The 6,568-nt window shown below is 48.3% G+C and overlaps 1 pseudogene; it reads left to right on the top strand.

The window, feature by feature from the left end:
- The first annotated feature begins 718 nt into the window (after positions 1-718).
- LOC115316577 lies at positions 719-6,298 on the top strand (annotated as a pseudogene).
- Positions 6,299-6,568: the final 270 nt, after the last annotated feature.

Consider the following 6,568-nt stretch of genomic DNA (forward strand, 5'->3'; position numbering starts at 1 on the left):
TTTAAACAGAAAAAGTGCGCAGTCCAGGGTTACAACGATGGAGACGTTTTGCGAAGAGGTTGCGATGTGCAGTGCATTATAAGAATAGGTTAAAATGGGACGCGTTCAAACGCAAAGGGTGTTTCGGAAACGGGTTTAAATAAGAAGGGCGTTTCGGGAATGGTCGAAACAGGACAAATTCAAACGGTAAGGGCGTTTGGGGAACGCGTCGGAACGGGACGGGTTCAAACAGGAATAGGTTGTTTCGGGCTACACCCACCGGGCCGGTTCTGGCCGGGCCGAGAAACTAAAAATTCTGCCAGGCTTGGGCCGGGCCCGGGCCGTGTCTCTACCGTCCCGGGTCGGGCCGGGTCGGGCCCGGTCGGGCCGGGTCGGGCCAGGTCGGGCCGGGCCGAGAAATGAAAAATGCTGTCGGGCTCGGGCCGGGCCCGGGCTGTGTCTCTACCGGGCCGGGTTGGGCCGGGCCAAGAAATTCCGGCCTGTGCAGTGCTCTAGTCCGGTATGCGTTAGAAGAGCCCCAAAGGCCAGGGGGCAAGAGAGGGGTGAGATGGATGGCGGTAGGGTGTACTAAAAGGGGAGGCGTGAAAAGCGCGGCGCTTTCCCCTTGGACGGCGTGGCCCCTCCGCGCGTGGATGCCGATAGTGGCAAATGTGGCGCTGTCTCTAGTGGCGCCGTCGGTCGTCGGTCACTTAGCTGCCGGCCATGTTCAGCGTGTTGTCGAAGTTCGCTCCCCGTGTGCTCCAGCTTTTATTGCTTTCTTTGGGAGCCATGTCCTCGACGAAGAAAAAGAAAACACAGAGATGGTGTTTTGTGCCGGGATATGACGCAGGCTACAAGTCGTGTGGGGTCAGGCCATCCCTTTTTCGCGCACCGAAAGGTGTCGCAACATTCGAAAAGTGGGCCCGAGCGAACCCCAGGGCAGACAAGGTCCCCCAAAAAAAACTCCGCAGTGTGCGAAAAGCAGTTTGACGACAGGTTGGTTTCTCTGAACTCGATTAAGCTAATCTAACACGTCGTTAAGCCCTTGTGTGCCCGCTTGCTGGGAAACCGTTCGCTTCTGCGTGTAAACAGCATGCCAGTGAGTTCGTGGACTGCTCCTTCGTTTACAAACGTGCTGCAAATGTAGTCGGCCTTCTGCAGGCCAGTACCAACTTAATTAAGATAGAGTTTAGGATGCAGTCTTTGGCAGCTTGCTGCATAGGTGAATTTCAATACGTGTATCGAGCATCCGGACGTGGTGCTCCGCGTTAGAACTTTTGAAGTTTAACAGCCTCCTCGGGGTTTCTAAGGTATTACGCCGGCCTATGGATTCCTACCCCAGTTAACAGGTTCAAATCGTGGCCGAGATGCCCGTAATACAACGGACCCCTCGGCCGGTGATGTAGCCGAGATTTCGGTTACGCATGAAAAAATTAGCACGAGGTCAAATTAAACTTCAGCCCATCGCTCGGGCGTGCCAGATTGCATTTATTGGTTTATTATGCAAACCTTCAAAGTTTACCATCTGCTTTCAGCCCATTTCGTAACTGCTCAGAAATAAGAAAACAAAATATAATGTTACAACTCTAGGCAAGAAGTTGTGGTATCTTACTTTTTAGTTTCTCTCGGAGCATCGTGAATATCAAAATACTCATTTGGAATGGTAGCTTTCAGCTGGGAACAACATTTGTTGAACTTTTAATGTCTTCAGGCAACTAAAACTGTGGCTTAGTTTCACATTTCAGGTTCATTGTGCGTACATTTAGGCACCAGGTAAATGGCCATAAAGTATTGGTGCCGCGAGATGTCCCCACCCTGACGGAAGACGCCTTTCCAACGGTTTTTTCTAACCTTCCCAAGTATATGAGCAAGCCACTCCCGAAGGAAAAAAAACGACGCGCCACTGCATCAGTCAATGCCGTGCCAGCAAAGGCGAACTGTGATTCGAAAAATGAAGCTTCTCGTGCTGAAGCTGAAACACGGAATGGGGCTCGTACACCCCCCTCCCCCCCGTCCCCGCCCCCCCCCCCCCCCTCCCCCCACCGTCACGAAGTATCTGAGGAACCAGAAAGAGCTGACACTCCTGCACACTCGCATTTTGAAGTACTTGCAGCGCCTGCGAGTGGTTCTTTCGCTCATCACTTAGAGTGTCCCTCACGTGATTGGTACAAACAAACATTTGAGAATAGAATTGTGTCGTACCAGACAACTGTGTTCGACAAGTCCAAGACGCCTTCCGTGGAGCCGAGCAAGATCGTAGTCCTCGAGCACGAGCCAACGAGACAGTTTGTCAGGTGCAGCATTTTTTTTTTTGTCTGGACTTCTTCACAAGCTAAAAGATATTGCGTTAAAGGAAGAGGCTCAGCGGTCCTCATGCACACGGAAGACACATCACTGTGTGTTGGCATTGGATGCAACACCAAGTCGAAACTTCTGGATCTGAGAAAGTTCAAAAGCATCACATTTGGACAGTTCTTGTCAAGCCACTGCAATGGGTCAGCACTGCTTGGTATGTGACAATTTCTACTAAATAGTTTTAAGAAATATTCCACCAAGAAGCAACACTTTTTCGTGTACATAGCTACCAAAAACTGATAAAAGGTAGAGTTGGTCTTGTCTTTTTTCCCGGGCTTTTCTTTATATGAACCAACCGCTTCTACTAGTATAATAAATGACTCTTTTGTGAAATTTTGTTTTGGTCTATTCCAACCACAGGTGGATTGCGCTGCTTGTGACGTAAACAAGGCAGACACCTTCTCCTGACTCGCTTGCTTCGTCTGAAAAACCAATGCATTTAATCAGCCCTTCTGGCAAACGACTTGGGCAAGCTGTGCGGAGACTGAGACGGAGAATCAAGAAAGTTCTTTCATTACTTGACCGTCTGAAACAGCTTGAAGACGAGAATATTACCGTCAAGAAAGGTGCTCTTAGGGAGCAGGTGAGGTTTATTGTAAAGTGATATTTAGCGTGATTTTTGTTTACTTTAAAAAAAATGAGTTTAACACATGAAGGATATGGGCCAAAATCGAATAGAAGTTTTTCCTTCTTTTTACAGATCAAAATGCGTCCGCAAAAACAGCAGTCCGCAGTGCGGGCCTGTTTTGAGGCATCAAAGCCCAAGTCACTGCGTGGCTACCGCTACAGCAAGCAGTGACTGCTAGAATGCGGAATTCTACGAATGAAGAGTCCCCGCTTCTATGAACATTAAAGGCGTCACAAGGTCCTGGTGCTGCCGAGCCGTGTCTGCCTCTTGACATACATCAATGTTTGTGTGTAGATCCAGTTATTGACTCCAGGAAGTGCATGCAACAATACTACAGGTTTGCAGAAATTCAAGACATCGTATGGCTTTAGCCAGCAGCTGCTCAACTCTGTCAAGGTTAAAGTGCAAGGAATGGACGACATGGAGCGGCATGGAGGCCTTGTTCTAGATGAAATGAAGCTCTCTTCGCACCTTGACATGACAGCCTCTGCACGCATACAAGGTTTTGTCGACTTGGGACAATTTACCGAAGAAGCAGACCACCATACCAGGGCAGACCACGGTCTCGTCGTCATGTTCCAGACGTTTGTAGGCAGATGGACACAAATAATAACACGCCAGCAGCACTTGCTTCTCTTCTAAATGCATTTTTTTTTATATTTTACTGTCTACGAACACAAAATGAAATGTTTGAACAGCAGGAAATCAATCCGCCTTGAACTTGTATTTGGTGCCTCTGCTGTAGCTAGGCAATTGGGTCAGTGCAGTACAACTGTTGTCCTGGCGTCTTTAAAGTCCAGAGCACAATAGTGATTATACGAAGTGCACTCAACTAACACACTCGTTTATATTTTACTTGCTTGTTAGGTGCCTTCTTGTTAGGTGCCTTCTTGTTAGGTTCTGGCACGTTAACCTGGGGTCTTTAAAGTCCGAAACACAGTAGTGATTATACGAGTGCACTAAACTAAAAAAACTTATTTATATTTATTCGCTTCTTAGGTGTCTTTGCTTCTTCTGGCAACGTGAAATCAAGGATTTTGACCAAGATTGTGGTCGAGGCAACACTACTGTGTGAGAACGTGGGTCTTTGCGTCGACTACATCTGTTCTGATGGAGTGTCCTGAAACCGTGCCATGTGGCACGCCCTCGGCATCCAAGGCGAGTCGACATCTTTGACATGCAAGGTTATCCACCCAGCTGACGAAGAGAGACACCTGTACTTCGGGTCAGACTTTCCCCACCTTGTGAAGTGTGTCCGGAACCTCACCTCATGATGAAGCATGATTTCAACACCCACGAAGGACGAGTCTGCAATAGACGCTGTTAATTTTCCTCTAATATTTACTATTATTTTTGTATCAAGGTATTATTTGACATAATTCTCGTTTTATTTATTCTCGTACAATTCTCTGCTTTTCAGGCCCACTGGGAACATGTTTAGACAACGGGGAAGTGCGACAATAGCAATGTTACATGTAAAGTTCCACACAAGTTGACTAGGGCTCACATTTTTCCCGATGGGTTCCAGAAGATGCGAGTAGACCTGGCATTCCAGATTTTGAGTTTGTCAGTTGTATATGTCCTTCCATGAAGAAAAGACAGAAGGGCAGTACACAAAGCTCAAGCCTACCAAATTGTTTGCCAACCTGATGGCTGACCCCATCGTCGTCATGACGTCAGGGTTTCCGGCTCAGGCGCTCAGGTGCGGTTGTCTCTAATTTGCTTTTCTCTCTTGTGTGATACAAATAAATGTTACTTCCACTTCAGCTTCCAGACCTGGCAGCAAGAAGGCGGCAGTACTCGACGAAACGCTGCAGTTTCTTGATGCATGGGAGGCACACGCAGGAAAGCTGTGCTTCCTCAGCAGCAGCACGGCAGAGGGTCTCCGTGTCAGCCTACATGCGACGAAGGACCTCCTTGCGAAAGTACAAAACAATGTTGTATAAGCCAATGCCCGAAATCCTTGCCCACAGTGATCAAAAATAGAAATGTTGGTTGACTGAGATGCTATTCTTACATTTTTAGGTACCTTACAGAGAAAGTGGGCTTTTCTTTCCTGATGACTTCCCAGCTGAGCCAGGACTGCCTTGTGATGTGCTTTGGGATCGTGAGACAGTCCTGCGGCGCAAATGATCATCCAACAGCTGCCCAATTCATTGTGTTTATGAGGTAAAAAACCCATTTAATTTTTTCAGCAATCAACTTAATATATTTTGCCAGAAAAGGTAAATCTTTAATGTTCCTGCTCAATGTTTCTGTACATTGCGGGTGCTTGGCATTTTACGGCTTGGCTAGAGTCCTAAAGAAGGAAATGTTGCACCCGACATGCTTGAGTCGATGCTTTCTGTGGAAGAGGTGATGCAGGACGACGAAGACGATGACATCTGGAACTCGGGCATAGGCATAGACTTCGGGGGCACATCGGGGCTCGTGCCCCCCAGGTAAGATCCGGGGGGGAGGGGGGGCAGAGCTTCCCTCCCCCCCCCCCCCCCGGGTCCGAGCCATGATCCTTACCGAGATGCTGTTTACGTGCCATGTACCGAGCTTCTGGTAGTGGCATGTAAACGAAATAACACCCACGTTGCCTTTATTGCCAAAATACATGGGGAATGGAATCCCAGCGTACTTTCGTTAGCTTCAATCTCCAGTTCTGGCGAAAAGGTAACGCGCAGCCCCCCCCCCCCCCCCCCCCCCACCCTCGAAGAACTTCTCAGCCTGCCCCCCCCCCCCCCCCCCCCCCCCCGGGAAAATGGAAAGTCTACGCCACTGAACTCGGGAGAACCATTGAGCTTGGCTGAAGTCGTGATAGACCATGCAGCAAATGTCGCACAACACAGTGATTCGCGGCTTGTATACTACACTGCTGGTTATGTTGCAAAAAAAAGCGTGTACTCCGAAGCTCCTGCGGGCTCTGAAAGTCACTATGCCTACTTGAGAAAAAAAATGTGCCCGCCAACCTGCCATTAGAGGCATGTGTAAAGTGGGACCTGGGTGGGCCCTTGTACCCTTCTGAAGCTTTCTACGCCCTCATCCAGATTCTGGAGCACAGACTGACGCGCACATTCAGCCAACTGAAACTACACACAAAGGCGGTCAAAGGAGATTGTTCATGGCGTCGGGCAGGTGCCAGGTGTAGGCTGCTCCAAGCCTTCACATGTCCTGACAATGGCGGTTGTAAAGTTCTACTGCCTGACGAGAATTCATCTCTTTCTCAAAGGTCTAAATCAAACGGCCAATGAAAAAAAAGCAAAGAGGACGAAGCCATGTGGAGTTTAGGAAGTCGCACCAGAGAACAAATCCAGTAAATATTGTAAATAAAAGTCATCCTTGATTGAATGTGATGTAGCTTTTCTGTAGCACGAAAAATGGCCCCACTATTGTGATTTTCACTGGTAGTTCGTGCCTGTGCATATAACCTCCCCAATGCAGAACCCGAAGTCTCCGAACTGGTACTTTAGCTATACAAGTACTAGTTTTGTTACCTGATCATGTGCACAAGCTTATCATACAAAAATGGCAAGTGGGCATTAATTACCTGACGGGTGTGACAAACCAAACTGTCATAATCCCATTCATTACTCAATTGAGGGTAACTATGGAGCTGTG

This window comes from Ixodes scapularis, unplaced genomic scaffold (assembly GCF_016920785.2).
Source record: "Ixodes scapularis isolate PalLabHiFi unplaced genomic scaffold, ASM1692078v2 PGA_scaffold9__187_contigs__length_104089568, whole genome shotgun sequence".
Classification (NCBI taxonomy): Eukaryota; Metazoa; Arthropoda; class Arachnida; order Ixodida; family Ixodidae; genus Ixodes; species Ixodes scapularis.